This window comes from Oncorhynchus kisutch, linkage group LG28, assembly GCF_002021735.2.
Source record: "Oncorhynchus kisutch isolate 150728-3 linkage group LG28, Okis_V2, whole genome shotgun sequence".
In the NCBI taxonomy this organism is placed as follows: domain Eukaryota; kingdom Metazoa; phylum Chordata; class Actinopteri; order Salmoniformes; family Salmonidae; genus Oncorhynchus; species Oncorhynchus kisutch.
Window position 1 is genome coordinate 48,948,556 of NC_034201.2, and position 17,516 is coordinate 48,966,071.

Below are 17,516 nucleotides of genomic sequence, written 5' to 3' on the forward strand. Positions count from 1 at the left end.
GATAAATGTGTTTATGTTAATTAACGGTTAGTTACCATGAGAGCGACAGTTATTTGCTTGACAATCGCCAGCTGATGACATTTGGTGACCGCCACAGCACTAATCCAGACACTGTCAACATGTAATGCTCTAACTATGACTATAATATTGCCTTGTGTCTGTAGGGGACAACAGCGGATGGGCGGACATCTTTGATCGAACCGTCAGAAAGGTCGAACCACAGGGCCTACCACCAGAAGACTGCTGTCAGTGTGTATGCTTGTGTCAGTGTGTGTGTTTGTGTTCAATGTGTGTGTTTGTGTCAGTGTGTGTGTTTGTGTGTCTGTGTGTGTGTGTGTGTGTGTGTGTTTGTGTGTGTGTGTGTGTCAGTTTGTGCATCAGTGTGTGTGTCAGTGTGTGTGTGTGTGTGTGTGTTGGTGTGTGTGTGTCAGTTTGTGCATCAGTGTGTGTGTCAGCGTGTTTGTGTGTGTGTAGTTGTTTATTAACTGTGTGTGGTTGTGTAGTCTTGCAGCAGTACCCAGAGAATTGTGACTGTATCAAGACAGAACTGGAGTGTGTGGAAGTCAACCTACATGACGTTCCTCAAGTCTCCACCAATGTCACCTGGCTGTAAGTACATCTCTCAGTGTGTGTGTGTTTGTCTGCGGTGTGTGTGTGTGTCTGCGATGTGTGTGTGTGTGAGAGAAAGCACTCCCAATTTGGGTTATTAGGCAACCCAGCGCTGGTTAAATAGTGAACAGACCACATTTTGGGTTATTTTTCCCTAGCCAGTTGGGTTGCGTGAATAGCCCAACATTTTGGTTGTTGGGGTGTTGGGATGTTGGGATTACCCAAACATAGGTTAATTTAACCATCAATTGGAGATGATTTTACTCTCAAACTGGGTCTTTATGAATATATTCCTTAATCTATTTTCTGGAGGTATGGCTTATTAGAGGCGTGGCTTTCAGACAGAGCTTATTGGCCACCCGTGAGAGTAAATTCCATTCTTGTTCATCGTGTTAAGTTCACATAAAATATATTTGACATGTTCTTCTATACTATTAATATTATTGATAATATTATTGATTACAATAACAGGAATCCCAACAATGATCAGGAATCAAGGTAAGGCCCAAGTGCAGACTGTGTGAAGTAACAATGGTTATTATAACCACAGGGGCAAATGACAGGCAGGCAGGGGTCGATAATCGGAAGGTGGAGCAAAGGTACAGGACTGCCGGCAGGCTCAGGCAGGCAGGCTCAGGCAGGCAGGCTCAGGCAGGCAGGCTCAGGCAGGCAGGCTCAGGCAGGCAGGCTCAGGCAGGCAGGCTCAGGCAGGCAGGCTCAGGCAGGCAGGCTCAGGCAGGCAGGCTCAGGCAGGCAGGCTCAGGCAGGCTCAGGCAGGCTCAGGCAGGCTCAGTCAGGCAGTGGTCGGGCGGGCGGGTACAGGGTCAGGGTCAGGACAGGCAAAGGTCAAAAATCAGGATCAGGATTTACAGGGAACTCCTCAGTAAGCATTATTGAAGCTTTAAACATTAAACGCCTTGAACCTTAACATGTGATAACTATACAACAGGACAGATTAACAGGAATGACATTTATTCTCACAGGTGGTTAAAAATAACTATCTGAAAAAGTCAGACTCCTGCTAAACTACGCATCCAGTCTTCTGATCTGATCTGACGGGTCCTTATCTCAGTACCCCATCATCAATAACCCAGTATCAATAACCCAGCATCAATAACCCAGCATCAATAACCCAGCATCCAGTATCAATGACCCAGCATCAATAACCCAGCATCAATAACCCAGCATCAATAACCCAGCATCCAGCATCAATAACCCAGCATCAATAACCCAGCATCCAGCATCAATAACACAGCATCAATAACCCAGCATCAATTACCCAGCATCCAGCATCAATAACCCAGCATCAATAACCCAGCATCAATAACCCAGCACCCAGCATCAATAACCCAGCATCAATAACCCAGCATCCAGCATCAATAACCCAGCATCAATAACCCAGCATCCAGCATCAATACCACAGACGCTTTTAAAGAAAACAACCCAACTAAGTGACCCAATGCCTACAACCCAGCAGTAGGATCAACCAAACAACCCAGCAGTAGGATCAACCAAATAACCCAGCTGTAGGGTCAACCAAACAACCCAGCAGTAGAGTCAACCAATCAACCCAGCAGTAGAGTCAACCAAACAACCCAGCAGTAGAGTCAACCAAACAACCCAGCAGTAGAGTCAACCAAACAACCCAGCAGTAGAGTCAACCAAACAACCCAGCAGTAGAGTCAACCAAACAAACCAGCAGTAGGATCAACCAAACAACCCAGCAGTAGGATCAACCAAACTACCCAGCAGTAGAATCAACCAAACAACCCAGCAGTAGGATCAACCAAACAACCCAGCAGTAGAGTCAACCAAACAACCCAGCAGTTGGATCAACCAAACAACCCAGCAGTAGGATCAACCAAACAACCCAGCAGTAGAGTCAACCAAACAACCCAGCAGTAGAGTCAACCAAACTACCCAGCAGTAGAGTCAACCAAACAACCCAGCAGTAGGATCAGCCAAACAACCCAGCAGTAGAGTCAACCAAACAACCCAGCAGTAGGGTTAGCCAAACAACCCAGCAGTAGGATCAGCCAAACAACCCAGCAGTAGAGTCAACCAAACAACCCAGCAGTAGAGTCAACCAAACACAGACACAGTGTGTCTGTTTATGTACAGGATGTGTGTCTGTCTGTACAGGATGTGTGTCTGTTTATGTACAGGATGTGTGTCTGTATGTACAGGATGTGTGTCTGTCCATGTACAGGATGTGTGTCTGTATGTACAGGATGTGTGTCTGTGTACAGGATGTGTGTCTGTTTATGTACAGGATGTGTGTCTGTGTGTACAGGATGTGTGTCTGTGTACAGGATGTGTGTCTGTATGTACAGGATGTGTGTCTGTGTGTACAGGATGTGTGTCTGTTTATGTACAGGATGTGTGTCTGTCTGTACAGGATGTGTGTCTGTTTATGTACAGGATGTGTGTCTGTGTGTACAGGATGTGTGTCTGTGTACAGGATGTGTGTCTGTATGTACAGGATGTGTGTCTGTTTATGTACAGGATGTGTGTCTGTGTGTACAGGATGTGTGTCTGTGTTTGTACAGGATGTGTGTCTCTGTACAGGATGTGTGTCTTTATGTACAGGATGTGCGTCTGTGTATGTACAGGATGTGTGTCTGTGTATGTACAGGATGTGTGTCTGTTTCTGTACAGGATGTGTGTCTGTGTGTACAGGATGTGTGTCTGTCTGGTTTCATTTACAGTCCCAGAGTACTAGAGATATGTGTCTGTGTTTCATTACAGTCCCAGAGTACTAAGGATGTGTGTATGTGTTTCATTTACAGTCCCAGAGTACTAGAGATGTGTGTATGTGTTTCATTTACAGTCCCAGAGTACTAGAGATGTGTGTATGTGTTTCATTTACAGTCCCAGAGTACTAGAGATGAGTGTCTGGTTTCATTTACAGTCCCAGAGTACTAGAGATGTGTGTATGTGTTTCATTTACAGTCCCAGAGTACTAGAGATGTGTTTGGTTTGATCCTGAAAATGCTTTGGAGTCCCTTACAGGCTACATTATAATCCATCATTGGTTGAACGTGTTTCCGCTAAATTCAGTTTCTTTAACTTTCAAAGAGAGAATGAAATCGAAATCACAAGTTAAATGCAAAGGCATTGATTGGTTCGAAAGGAACACAATCCATCTCATAAATCGATAAATAAGATGGAGTGTAATGAAAGACTGTAGACAGCGTTGCCCAGGGGACTAGAGTTATCCAGGACCTGGAGTTTTTATTTATTTTACCTAGTAAGTTGACTGAGAATACATTCTCAAATACAGTAATGACCTGGGGAATAGTTAAAGTGGAGAGAAGGAATGAGCCAATTGTAAGCTGGGGATGATTAGGTGACCATATGAGGGCCAGATTGTAAATTTAGCCAGGACACCGGCGTTAACACCCCTAATCTTACGATAAGTGGCATGGGTTCTTTAGTGACCACAGAGAGTCAGGACACCCGTTTAGGACACCCGTTTAACGTCCTTTCCGAAAGACGGCACCCTAGACAGGGCAATGTCCCCAATCACTGCCCTGGGGCATTGGGATATCTTATAAGACCTCCTACTGGCCCTCCAACACCACTCCAGCAGCATCTGGTCTCCCATCCAGGGACCAACCAGGACCAACCCTGCTTAGCTTCAGAAGCAAGCCAGCAGTGGGATGCAGGGTGTTACGCTGCTGGCGAGAGATAACCAGGACCTGGAGGACTAGAGATAACCAGGGCCTGGAGGACTAGAGATACCCAGGGCCTGGAGGACTAGAGACACCCAGGGCCTGGTGGACTAGAGCTACCCAGGGCCTGGTGGACTAGAGTTACCCAGGGCCTGGAGGTCTAGAGATACCCAGGGCCTGGAGGACTAGAGTTACCCAGGGCCTGGAGGTCTAGAGATACCCAGGGCCTGGAGGACTAGAGATACCCAGGGCCTGGAGGACTAAAGCTACCCAGGGCCTGGAGTACTAGAGATACCCAGGGCCTGGAGGACTAGAGATACCCAGGGCCTGGAGGACTAAAGCTACCCAGGGCCTGGAGTACTAGAGATACCCAGGGCCTGGAGGACTAGAGATACCCAGGGCCTGGAGGACTAAAGCTACCCAGGGCTTGGAGGACTAGAGTTACCCAGGGCTTGGAGGACTGGAGGTAACCAGGGCCTGGAGGACTAGAGATACCCATGGCCTGGAGGACTAGTGTTACCCAGGGCCTGGTGGACTAGAGCTACCCAGGGCATGGAGGACTAGAGTTACCCAGGGCTTGGAGGACTAGAGTTACCCAGGGCATGGGACTAGAATTACACAGGGCCTGGAAGACAAGAGTTACCCAGGGCCTTGAGGACTAGAGGTAACCAGGGCCTGGAGGACTAGAGATACCCAGGGCTTGGTGGACTAGAGTTACCCAGGGCTTGGAGGACTAGCATTACCTAGGGAATGGGACTATAGTTACCCAAGGCCTGGAGGAGTAGAGTTACCCAGGGCATGGAGGACTAGAGATACCCAGGGCATGGGACTAGAGTTACCCAGGGCTTGGAGGACTAGAGTTACCCAGGGCATGGAGGACTAGAGATACCCAGGGTGTGGAGGACTAGAGTTACCGAGGGCTTGGAGGACTAGAGTGACCCAGGGCCTGGAGGACTAGAGCTACCTAGAGCCTGGAGGACTAGAGTTTCCCAGGGCTTGGAGGACTAGAGCTACCCAGAGCCTGGAGGACTAGAGTTTCCCAGGGCCTGGAGGACTAGAGCTACCCAGAGCCTGGAGGACTAGAGTTTCCCAGGTCCTGGAGGACTAGAGCTACCCAGGGCCTGGAGGACTAAAGCTACCCAAGGCCTGGAGGAGTAGAGTTACCCAGGGCATGGAGGACTAGAGATACCCAGGGCATGGGACTAGAGTTACCCAGGGCTTGGAGGACTAGAGTTACCCAGGGCATGGAGGACTAGAGATACCCAGGGTGTGGAGGACTAGAGTTACACAGGGCTTGGAGGACTAGAGTGACCCAGGGCCTGGAGGACTAGAGCTACCTAGAACCTGGAGGACTAGAGTTTCCCAGGGCTTGGAGGACTAGAGCTACCCAGAGCCTGGAGGACTAGAGTTTCCCAGGGCCTGGAGGACTAGAGCTACCCAGAGCCTGGAGGACTAGAGTTTCCCAGGTCCTGGAGGACTAGAGGTAACCAGGGCCTGGAGGACTAGAGATACCCAGGGCTTGGTGGACTAGAGTTACCCAGGGCTTGGAGGACTAGCATTACCTAGGGAATGGGACTATAGTTACCCAAGGCCTGGAGGAGTAGAGTTACCCAGGGCATGGAGGACTAGAGATACCCAGGGCATGGGACTAGAGTTACCCAGGGCTTGGAGGACTAGAGTTACCCAGGGCATGGAGGACTAGAGATACCCAGGGTGTGGAGGACTAGAGTTACCCAGGGCTTGGAGGACTAGAGTGACCCAGGGCCTGGAGGACTAGAGCTACCTAGAGCCTGGAGGACTAGAGTTTCCCAGGGCTTGGAGGACTAGAGCTACCCAGAGCCTGGAGGACTAGAGTTTCCCAGGGCCTGGAGGACTAGAGCTACCCAGAGCCTGGAGGACTAGAGTTTCCCAGGTCCTGGAGGACTAGAGCTACCCAGGGCCTGGAGGACTAAAGCTACCCAGGGCCTGGAGTACTAGAGATACCCAGGGCCTGGAGGACTAGAGATACCCAGGGCCTGGAGGACTAAAGCTACCCAGGGCTTGGAGGACTAGAGTTACCCAGGGCTTGGAGGACTGGAGGTAACCAGGGCCTGGAGGACTAGAGATACCCATGGCCTGGAGGACTAGAGTTACCCAGGGCCTGGAGGACTAGTGTTACCCAGGGCCTGGTGGACTAGAGCTACCCAGGGCATGGAGGACTAGAGTTACCCAGGGCTTGGAGGACTAGAGTTACCCAGGGCATGGGACTAGAATTACACAGGGCCTGGAAGACAAGAGTTACCCAGGGCCTTGAGGACTAGAGGTAACCAGGGCCTGGAGGACTAGAGATACCCAGGGCTTGGTGGACTAGAGTTACCCAGGGCTTGGAGGACTAGCATTACCTAGGGAATGGGACTATAGTTACCCAAGGCCTGGAGGAGTAGAGTTACCCAGGGCATGGAGGACTAGAGATACCCAGGGCATGGGACTAGAGTTACCCAGGGCTTGGAGGACTAGAGTTACCCAGGGCATGGAGGACTAGAGATACCCAGGGTGTGGAGGACTAGAGTTACACAGGGCTTGGAGGACTAGAGTGACCCAGGGCCTGGAGGACTAGAGCTACCTAGAACCTGGAGGACTAGAGTTTCCCAGGGCTTGGAGGACTAGAGCTACCCAGAGCCTGGAGGACTAGAGTTTCCCAGGGCCTGGAGGACTAGAGCTACCCAGAGCCTGGAGGACTAGAGTTTCCCAGGTCCTGGAGGACTAGAGCTACCCAGGGCCTGGAGGACTTACAGAACCAGTCAAAAGTTTTTAACACCTACTCATTTTGCATTGTAGAATAATAGTGAAGACATCAAAACTATGACAAAACACATATGGAATCATGTAGTAACCAAAAATGTGTTAAACAAATCAAAATATATTTTATATTTGAGATTCTTCAAAGTTTTCACCATTGCCTTGATGAAAGCTTTGCACACTCTTGGCATTCTCTCAACCAGCTGCATGAAGAATTATCTTGAAGGAGTTCCCACATATCCTGAGCACTTGTTGGCTGCTTTTCCTTCACTCTGCAGTCCAACTCAACTCAAACCATCTCAATTGGTTTGAGGTCGGGTGATTGTGGAGGCCAGGTCATCTGATGCAGCACTCCATCACTATCCTTCTTGGTCAAATAGCCCTTACACAGCCTGGAGTTGTGTTTTGGGTCATTGTCCTGTTGAAACACAAATGATAGTCCCCACTAAGCGCAAACCAGATGGGATGGTGTATCGCTGCAGAATCCTGTGTTGGCCATGCTGGTTAAGTGTGCCTTGAATTGTAAATAATTCACTGACAGTGTCACCAGCTAAGCACCATCACACCTCCTTCTCCATGCTTCATGGTGGGAACCACACATGCGAAGATTATCCGTTCACCTACTTTGCGTCTTACAAAGACACGGCTGTTAGAACCAAAAATCTCACATTTGGACATCAGACCAAAGGACAGATTTTCATTGGTCTAATGTCCATTGCTCGTGTTTCTTGACCCAAACAAGTCTCTTCTCCTTATTGGTGTGGTTTCTTTGCAGCAATTCGATCATGAATGCCTGATTCACACAGTCTCCTCTGAACAGTTGATGTTGAGATGTGTCTGTTACTTGACCTCTGTGAAGCATTTATTTGGGCTGCAATCTGAGGTGCAGTTAGTTAACGCTAATGAACTTGTTCTCTGCAGCAGAGGTAACTCTGGGTCTTCCTTTCCTGTGGCGGACCTCATGAGAGCCCGTTAACTCTAATGAACTTATCCTCTGCAGCAGAGGTAACTCTGGGTCTTCCTTTCCTGTGGCGGTCCTCATGAGAGACCGTTAACTCTAATGAACTTGAACTCTTCATCAGAGGTAACTCTGGGTCTTCCTTTCCTGTGGCTTTCCTCATGAGAGACAGTTAACTCTAATGAACTTGAACTCTACAGCAGAGGTAACTCTGGGTCTTCCTTTCCTGTGGCGGTCCTCATGAGAGCCCGTTAACTCTAATGAACTTATCCTCTGCAGCAGAGGTAACTCGGGGTCTTCCTTTCCTGTGGCGGTCCTCATGAGAGCCAGTTTCATCATAGCGCTTGGTCTTTGCAACTACACATGAAGAAACTTTCAAAGTTCTCTACATTTTCCGGATTGACTGACCTTCATGTCTTAAAGTAATGATGGACTGTCGTTTCTCTTTGCTCATTTGAGCTGTTCTTGCCATAATATGGACTTGGTCTTTTACCAAAATGGGCTATCTTCTGTATACCCACCCCTACCTTGTCACAACACTGATTGGCTGAAACGCATTAAGAAGGAAATAAATTCCACTTTTTTTTTAACAAGGTACACCTGTTAACTGAAATGCATTCCAGCTGACTACTACGTGTGTGTGTGTGTGTGTGTGTGTGTGTGTGTGTGTGTGTGTGTGTGTGTGTGTGTGTGTGTGTGTGTGTGTGTGTGTGAGTGTGTGTGTGTGTGTGTGTGTGTGTGTGTGAGTGAGTGTGAGTATTAGTCAAAAGAAAGTATGAAACAGAGATTGTTTGATAGTTTATTACTCTCATTCATTAGTGGCTTTCCCTCGTTCACTGATTATTCTCTCTTCTCCTGTCCTCTTCCTGCCAAGAGAGAGCACATGGTTTACTATGTGAAGTCAGGCAGCAGTGTGTACAGATGTAGTATCATAATTTGTTCACACAGAGAATTTTTGGTGATTAATGCAAGTTGTAGTGTATGCAAGGTTTAAAAAGGCTTCTAAGGTTTGTAATTTAACTTTAAAATGTCAGACTTGATTTAAACAAACAAAAAATGTATCAACCCCTACAAACATTTCCATTATTTATAATCCACATAATTATTCACATTTCCTGTTGCTGCAGGATAATTTTACTGCTGTGAGAATCTGGTCAAATTAAGATCCTACATCTGAAGTACTCTGCTATCTCCCTGTCTGTGCTTTACTTCTAGCTTGTCATCACCCCGCTGTTGTGTGTGTGTGTGTGTGTAACCATAGTAACAGTACAGTGTTGTCTGGTTCCTGTTGCAGGTCTCTGAAGAGTAACAAGATAAAGAGCTTGTCTGACAACATCTTCTCCAAATACGCACACCTGCAGAGACTGTGAGTACTAATATGAAACTGGACTAGACTGGATTTAACTGGACACGACTGGACTGGATTTAACTGGACACGACTGGACTGGATTTGACTGGACTGGATTTAACTGGACTGGATTTGACTGGACACGACTGAACTGGGTTTGACTGGACTGGATTTAAATGGACTGGATTTGACTGGACTGGATTTAACTGGACACTACTGGACTGGATTTGACTGGACTGGATTTAACTGGACTGGATTTAACTGGACTGGATTTGACTGGACTGGATTTAACTGGACTGGATTTAACTGGACACGACTGGACTGGATTTGACTGGACTGGATTTAACTGGACTGGATTTAACTGGACTGGATTTGACTGGACTGGATTTGACTGGACTGTATTTAACTGGACTGGATTTGACTGGACTGGATTTAACTGGACACGACTGGACTGGATTTGACTGGACACGACTGGACTGGATTTGACTGGACTGGATTTGATTTATTGTCAAGTCAGTTATACTTTTGTTGTCCATTTGCATGAAAATAATTGAGTCCATGTATCAAAGTTGACTAGTCATCCTGTTAGAAAGGCTCATATCTAGTTAGAAACATGTCTGGGTTTGAGACTGTTATCCTACCGAGATAAAACCTAGTCCAGATATATCAGGGTAACCAGGCAACCTTGGTCGGATTGAATCCTAGATTCTAGTTGTTGTACTGGTGATTCTTACGAAACATAGTGAACACTAGAAAACGCTCTCGATACGTGATCTAACAGCTTGTTTAATGGATTCCTGAGGAGGACCATCTGGCCTTCTAGGCAGAGTTCCTCTGTCCAGTGTGCTGGCCTTCTAGGCAGAGTTCCTCTGTCCAGTGTGCTGGCCTTCTAGGCAGAGTTCCTCTGTCCAGTGTCTGTGTTCCATCACGTTCATCATTATTCTCATTCGAATGTTCACAGGGGAAATAGCAGATATATCAGGGTAACCAGGCAACCCTGGTTCCTGGGGTACCACAGGCACTTCATATTCATGATTTAACCAATCTGGAAGACCAGGTGTGTTGGATTAAAGGCAATCACTGAACTGATCAACTAGCTCAGTTGGTCAGGTGTTGTGCCTAGTTTGGACACAAACATCTTGCAGTACCTCCAGGAACATGGTTGCCTAGTCGTTAACCAGGTTTCCTAGGAATTAGATAATGCAAGTTAACCCAAACTCTGTCTTAGGGACCCCATGGGGTACACATTTTGGTTTTTGGCTCTAGAACTACACAGCTGATTCAACTAACAATCTCATCATCAAGCTTTAGATTATTTGAATCAGCTGTGTAGTGCCAGGGCAAAACAACTAAATGTGTATCCAGAGGAGGACCCCAGAACCGAGTTTGAGAAACACCTACCAGGACAGGTCTTCACGCAAGGTATAGTGCACCAGGTAATTTGGCAAAATGCACAATCTGATGTACAGCAACAACCTGGGGTAATAATGGTTGTGTATGAGATGACTGATTGGTTGAGAGGACTGAATGGTTGAGAGGACTGATTGGTTGAGAGGACTGAATGGTTGAGAGGACTGAATGGTTGAGAGGACTGAATGGTTGAGAGGACTGATTGGTTGAGAGGACTGATTGGTTGAGAGGACTGATTGGTTGAGAGGACGGAATGGTTGAGAGGACGGAATGGTTGAGAGGACGGAATGTTCAGAGGACTGAATGGTTGAGAGGACTGATTGGTTGAGAGGACTGAATGGTTGAGAGGACTGAATGGTTGAGAGGACTGAATGGTTGAGAGGACTGATTGGGTGAGACGACGGATTGGTTGAGAGGACTGAATGGTTGAGAGGACTGATTGGATGAGACGACGGATTGGTTGAGAGGACTGAATGGTTGAGAGGACTGAATGGTTGAGAGGACTGATTGGTTGAGAGGACTGATTGGTTGAGAGGAGAGATTGGGTGAGAGGACTGAATGGTTGAGAGGACTGAATGGTTGAGAGGACTGAATGGTTGAGAGGACGGAATGGTTGAGAGGACGGAATGGTTGAGAGGACGGATTGGTTGAGAAGACGGATTGGTTGAGAGGACTGAATGGTTGAGAGGACGGAATGGTTGAGAGGACGGAATGGTTGAGAGGACTGAATGTTGAGAGGAATGAATGGTTGAGAGGACTGATTGGTTGAGAGGACTGAATGGTTGAGAGGACTGAATGGTTGAGAGGACTGATTGGTTGAGAGGACTGAATGGTTGAGAGGACGGAATGGTTGAGAGGACGGATTGGTTGAGAGGACTGAATGGTTGAGAGGACTGATTGGTTGAGAGGACTGATTGGTTGAGAGGACTGAATGGTTGAGAGGACGGAATGGTTGAGAAGACGGATTGGTTGAGAGGACTGAATGGTTGAGAGGACAGATTGGTTGAGAGGACTGAATGGTTGAGAGGACTGAATGGTTGAGAGGACGGATTGGTTGAGAGGACGGATTGGTTGAGAGGACTGAATGGTTGAGAGGATTGATTGGTTGAGAGGACTGATTGGTTGAGAGGACTGAATGGTTGAGAGGACTGATTGGTTGAGAGGACTGAATGGTTGAGAGAACTGATTGGTTGAGAGGACTGATTGGTTGAGAGGACTGATTGGTTGAGAGGACTGAATGGTTGAGAGGACTGAATGGTTGAGAGGACTGATTGGTTGAGAGGACTGAATGGTTGAGAGGACTGAATGGTTGAGAGGACTGAATGGTTGAGAGGACTGATTGGTTGAGAGGACTGATTGGTTGAGAGGACTGAATGGTTGAGAGGACGGAATGGTTGAGAAGACGGATTGGTTGAGAGGACTGAATGGTTGAGAGGACAGATTGGTTGAGAGGACTGAATGGTTGAGAGGACTGAATGGTTGAGAGGACGGATTGGTTGAGAGGACGGATTGGTTGAGAGGACTGAATGGTTGAGAGGATTGATTGGTTGAGAGGACTGATTGGTTGAGAGGACTGAATGGTTGAGAGGACTGATTGGTTGAGAGGACTGAATGGTTGAGAGAACTGATTGGTTGAGAGGACTGATTGGTTGAGAGGACTGATTGGTTGAGAGGACTGAATGGTTGAGAGGACTGAATGGTTGAGAGGACTGATTGGTTGAGAGGACTGAATGGTTGAGAGGACTGAATGGTTGAGAGGACTGAATGGTTGAGAGGACTGATTGGTTGAGAGGACTGATTGGTTGAGAGGACTGAATGGTTGAATGAATAAAAGTGTATGGAGGAAGCATTACAATTACAGGACTATTTGCATAAACCACTACCGTGGAAATGAATGTAAATATGCGACCAATATAATTTGGTTTTGAAAATAGTTCCACTCCACATCTAAACTCATACAATATTGTACAGCCAATGTGTAATTTGGGAAATCTATCACATACTATATTCAGGATTTTCCTGTACATCCCCAATGGCAGCCTCTTCCCTATATAGTGCACTACTTTGACCGGAGCTCTATGGGCCCTGGACTAAAGTAGTGTACTATATAGGGAATAGGGTGCCATTTTTATTTATTTAACTAGGCAATTAAGAACAAATTCTTATTTTCAATGACGGCCTAGGAACAGTGGGTTAACTGCCTGTTCAGGGGCAGAACGACAGATTTGTATCTTATCAGCTCGGGGATTTGAACTCGCAACCTTTCGGTTACTAGTCCAACGCTCTAACGACTTGGCTACATGTTACCCAATAGGGCTCTGGTCTAAAGTAGTGCACTATATAGGGAATAGGGTTCCATAGGGCTCTGGTCCAAAGTAGTGCACTATATAGGGAATATGGTTCCATAGGGCTCTGGTCTAAAGGAGTGTACTATATAGGGTTCCATAGGGCTCTGGTCTGTAGTAGTGCACTATATAGGGAATAGGGTTCCATAGGGCTCTGGTCTAAAGTAGTGTACTATATAGGGTTCCATAGGGCTCTGGTCTATAGTAGTGCACTATATAGGGAATAGGGTTCCATAGGATTCTGGTCTAAAGTAGTGCACTATATAGGGAATAGGGTTCCATAGGGCTCTGGTCTAAAGTAGTGCACTATATAGGGAATAGGGTTCTATAGGGCTCTGGTCTAAAGTAGTGCACTATATAGGGAATAGGGTTCTATTTGGGACGCGACTTAAACGGAGGCAGCTGTATTTGAGGACCATTTGGGGCCTTATCCAAGGAATCCTCTTATAACCGGTTTTAAGGCCAGTTAAATCACATACTATATTCAGGATTTTATGGTACATCCCCAATGGCAGCCTCTTCCATATATAGTGCACTACTTTGACCAGAGCCCTATGGGCCCTGGACTAAAGTAGTGTACTATATATGGAAGAGGGTGCCATTTTTAACCTCCTAAGTAGACATACCCACCCCAATGTAATGTTTTATCCGGAGAGGGCCAAAAACAATACCTAGTAATGATTATACTGCCAGAAAAGGTTCAAATATGACCTTTCTGGTAATAAAATGAGTTATAAATCGCTGAGTTGTAGTCACTTTAGAGGATACAAGCTCAAGTATACAGTACAAATATGAAAAAATCATAAGATTTTTTTTCCCTGTTCAACAACAGGGTCCTTGAAATAATCAGTGCCTTTTTAAATATAGCAACAATTAAACAACCTTTTTTTTAGAAGTGTACAATAAATATTGTATTGTCAATTTAATTGTCACCCTTTTCTTTAACTGACGGACAGAGCATTTTCTGCCCAGCGTTCCTCTGAGCGACGCAGAGTCGCCAATCAAACGCCTGCTAACTCGTAACAATTTCAGCTTTAAGCTAAAAGTGACGTTGTCCCTCTTGTGCCCAAGAGAAAGTTGTTTCAACTCTACAAATTATTTTGTTTTCTTTTCCTGTTGAGAGCTCTATAAATCCATCTGGGAATGTCACAGTGAGATGAGACTGCTTTTTAGCTGCGATCGTTAGACCCTCTCTCTCTTTCTCATATCCCGTATTGTAAGCGGAGCTACGAGGTTCACAGGCACAGAAAGTCAATGCTTGGTTTGGATAGGCCAGAAAATGTGATGTGTCGCTCCCTATGCAAATGAGGTGTCAGATTTCACATACTGCGTCTCAGCTGAGAAGTCAACAGCAGAGAGTTAACACTAGAGAGTTAACGGCAGAGAGTTAACACTAGAGAGTTAACGGCAGAGAGTTAACACTAGAGAGTTAACACTAGAGAGTTAACACTAGAGAGTTAACACTAGAGAGTTAACGGCTGAGAGTTAACACTAGAGAGTTAACGGCAGAGAGTTAACACTAGAGAGTTAACGGCAGAGAGTTAACGACAGAGAGTTAACACTAGAGAGATAACACTAGAGAGTTAACACTAGAGAGTTAACACTAGAGAGTTAACACTAGAGAGTTAATGGCAGAGAGTTAACACTAGAGAGTTAACAGCAGAGAGTTAACACTAGAGAGTTAACGGCTGAGAGTTAACACTAGAGAGTTAACGGCAGAGAGTTAACAACAGAGAGTTAACACTAGAGAGTTAACACTAGAGAGTTAACGGCAGAGAGTTAACGACAGAGAGTTAACACTAGAGAGTTAACGGCAGAGAGTTAACGACAGAGAGTTAACACTAGAGAGTTAACACTAGAGAGTTAACACTAGAGAGTTAACACTAGAGAGTTAACGGCAGAGAGTTAACACTAGAGAGTTAACGGCTGAGAGTTAACACTAGAGAGTTAACGGCAGAGAGTTAACACTAGAGAGTTAACGGCAGAGAGTTAACACTAGAGAGTTAACACTAGAGAGTTAACACTAGAGAGTTAACGGCAGAGAGTTAACACTAGAGAGTTAACACTAGAGAGTTAACGGCAGAGAGTTAACGGCAGAGAGTTAACGGCAGAGAGTTAACACTAGAGAGTTAACACTAGAGAGTTAACACTAGAGAGTTAATGGCAGAGAGTTAACACTAGAGAGTTAACAGCAGAGAGTTAACACTAGAGAGTTAACAGCTGAGAGTTAACACTAGAGAGTTAACGGCTGAGAGTTAACACTAGAGAGTTAACGGCAGAGAGTTGCATGGGACGCAGAACAACCAGAATGTTCACTGTTCACAGAAAGGTCGGTCCAGAACCGGTCAAAGCCCCTTAACGTTTAAACGCTTTTGACCGGGACCTACATCCACAACACGTCTCAAAGTAGAATTGGTCTTAAGTGCTGAAAATAGAGACATTTTATTCCAACATCCCAAATAAGGTTATTGAGAGCGATGCCATAGGGGAACCGTTTTAGGGTCTCTGAAGAATGGGATGGTTCTTTGAAGAACCGTACAAATTTCCTAAAGCAGAAATGTTTCCGGCCCTCCAGAACTGGAATTGAGTAGCCCTGCTGTAGGGTTCTAGGTATGGGAACAGCCCTGCTGTAGGGTTCTAGGTACCGGAACAGCCCTGCTGTAGGGTTCTAAGTACCGGAACAGCCCTGCTGTAGGGTTCTAAGTACTGGTGTGGGTTCTAAGTACTGGTGTGCCAACATGGCCATACTCACAATCGTATGCGTAAATTAACAGATGATAAGTAGGAATGCATTAAAAAAACTACATTGACAAAATACCTCAGATTACAGATTAGGAGCAGTGTGGAGGGGTGGGTGTGTCTGTGTGTCCTCAACTTGCAGTGGGGCAGCCAAGGTTGCTCTCAGTCAGTCAGAATCAGCGTTTCATCATCCCTACCCTCTCCCCGCTGGTTAGATATTACGCACATTGATAGCTTGATTAATGCACATCCTCGCCATGTTATTTATGATAGTAGCAGGAAGCAGCAATCTAAATGGTCAGACCCAAAACATTCAAGGATAAATTATTGGGTGAATTTATGAAGCGAGTGGATGGAGAAATACAGCTTCACTCTATCCAATCAGAGCTGAAGGATCTAAGTATTGCCCGCCCCTGCTCGTTATAGACAGGCGAACCAGCCAGTTGAGTTATTTCGACCACGTAGGTCAAGTGTCAAACTCATTCCACTGAGGGCTGAGTGTCTGTGGGTTTTCTCTCTCTCTCTCTCTCTCTCTCTGTCTCTCTCTCTGTCTCTCTCTCTCTCTAATTCAATTTAAGGGGCTTTATTCACATGGGAAACATGTGTTAACATATATATATATATATATATATACAGTGTTGGAACACTGTACAAATAGTTAAAGTACACAAAGGAAAATAAATAAGCATAAATATGGGTTGTATTTACAATGGTGTTTGTTCTTCACTGGTTGCCCTTTTCTCGTGGCAACAGGTCACAAATCTTGCTACTGTGGAATTTCACCCAGTAGATATGGGAGTTTATCAAAATTGGATTTGTTTTCGAATTCTTTGTGGATCTGTGTAATCTGAGGGAAATATGTCTCTCTAATATGGTCATACATTGGGCAGGAGGTTAGGAAGTGCAGCTCAGTTTCCACCTAATTTTGTGGGCAGTGAGCACATATCCTGTCTTCTCTTGAGAGCCAGGTCTGCCTACGGCAGCCTTTCTCAATAGCAAGGCTATGCTCACTGAGTCTGTACATAGTCAAAGCTTTCCTTAAATTTGGGTCAGTCACAGTGGTCAGGTATTCTGCCGCTGTGTACTCTCTGTTTAGGGTCAGTCACAGTGGTCAGGTATTCTGCCGCTGTGTACTCTCTGTTTAGGGTCAGTCACAGTGGTCAGGTATTCTGCCGCTGTGTTCTCTCTGTTTAGGGTCAGTCACAGTGGTCAGGTATTCTGCTACTGTGTACTCTCTGTTTAGGGTCAGTCACAGTGGTCAGGTATTCTGCCGCTGTGTACTCTCTGTTTAGGGTCAGTCACAGTGGTCAGGTATTCTGTCACTATGTACTCTCTGTTTAGGGCCAGTCACAGTGGTCAGGTATTCTGCCGCTGTGTACTCTCTGTTTAGGGTCAGTCACAGTGGTCAGGTATTCTGCCGCTGTGTTCTCTCTGTTTAGGGTCAGTCACAGTGGTCAGGTATTCTGCCGCTGTGTGCTCTCTGTTTAGGGTCAGTCACAGTGGTCAGGTATTCTGCCGCTGTGTTCTCTCTGTTTAGGGTCAGTCACAGTGGTCAGGTATTCTGCCGCTGTGTTCTCTCTGTTTAGGGTCAGTCACAGTGGTCAGGTATTCTGCCGCTGTGTACTCTCTGTTTAGGGTCAGTCACAGTGGTCAGG

The 17,516-nt window shown here is 46.2% G+C and overlaps 1 long non-coding RNA gene across 1 annotated transcript in view; it reads left to right on the forward strand.

Annotated features, from left to right (window-relative positions):
• The first annotated feature begins 503 nt into the window (after positions 1 to 503).
• Positions 504 to 17,516, forward strand: part of LOC116358082 (uncharacterized) — a 36,897-nt gene continuing 19,884 nt past the window's right edge. The window contains exons 1-2 of the long non-coding RNA XR_004205917.1: positions 504 to 609; positions 9,314 to 9,385. This is a non-coding gene — a long non-coding RNA (uncharacterized LOC116358082). The remainder of the gene's footprint in view (positions 610 to 9,313; positions 9,386 to 17,516) is intronic.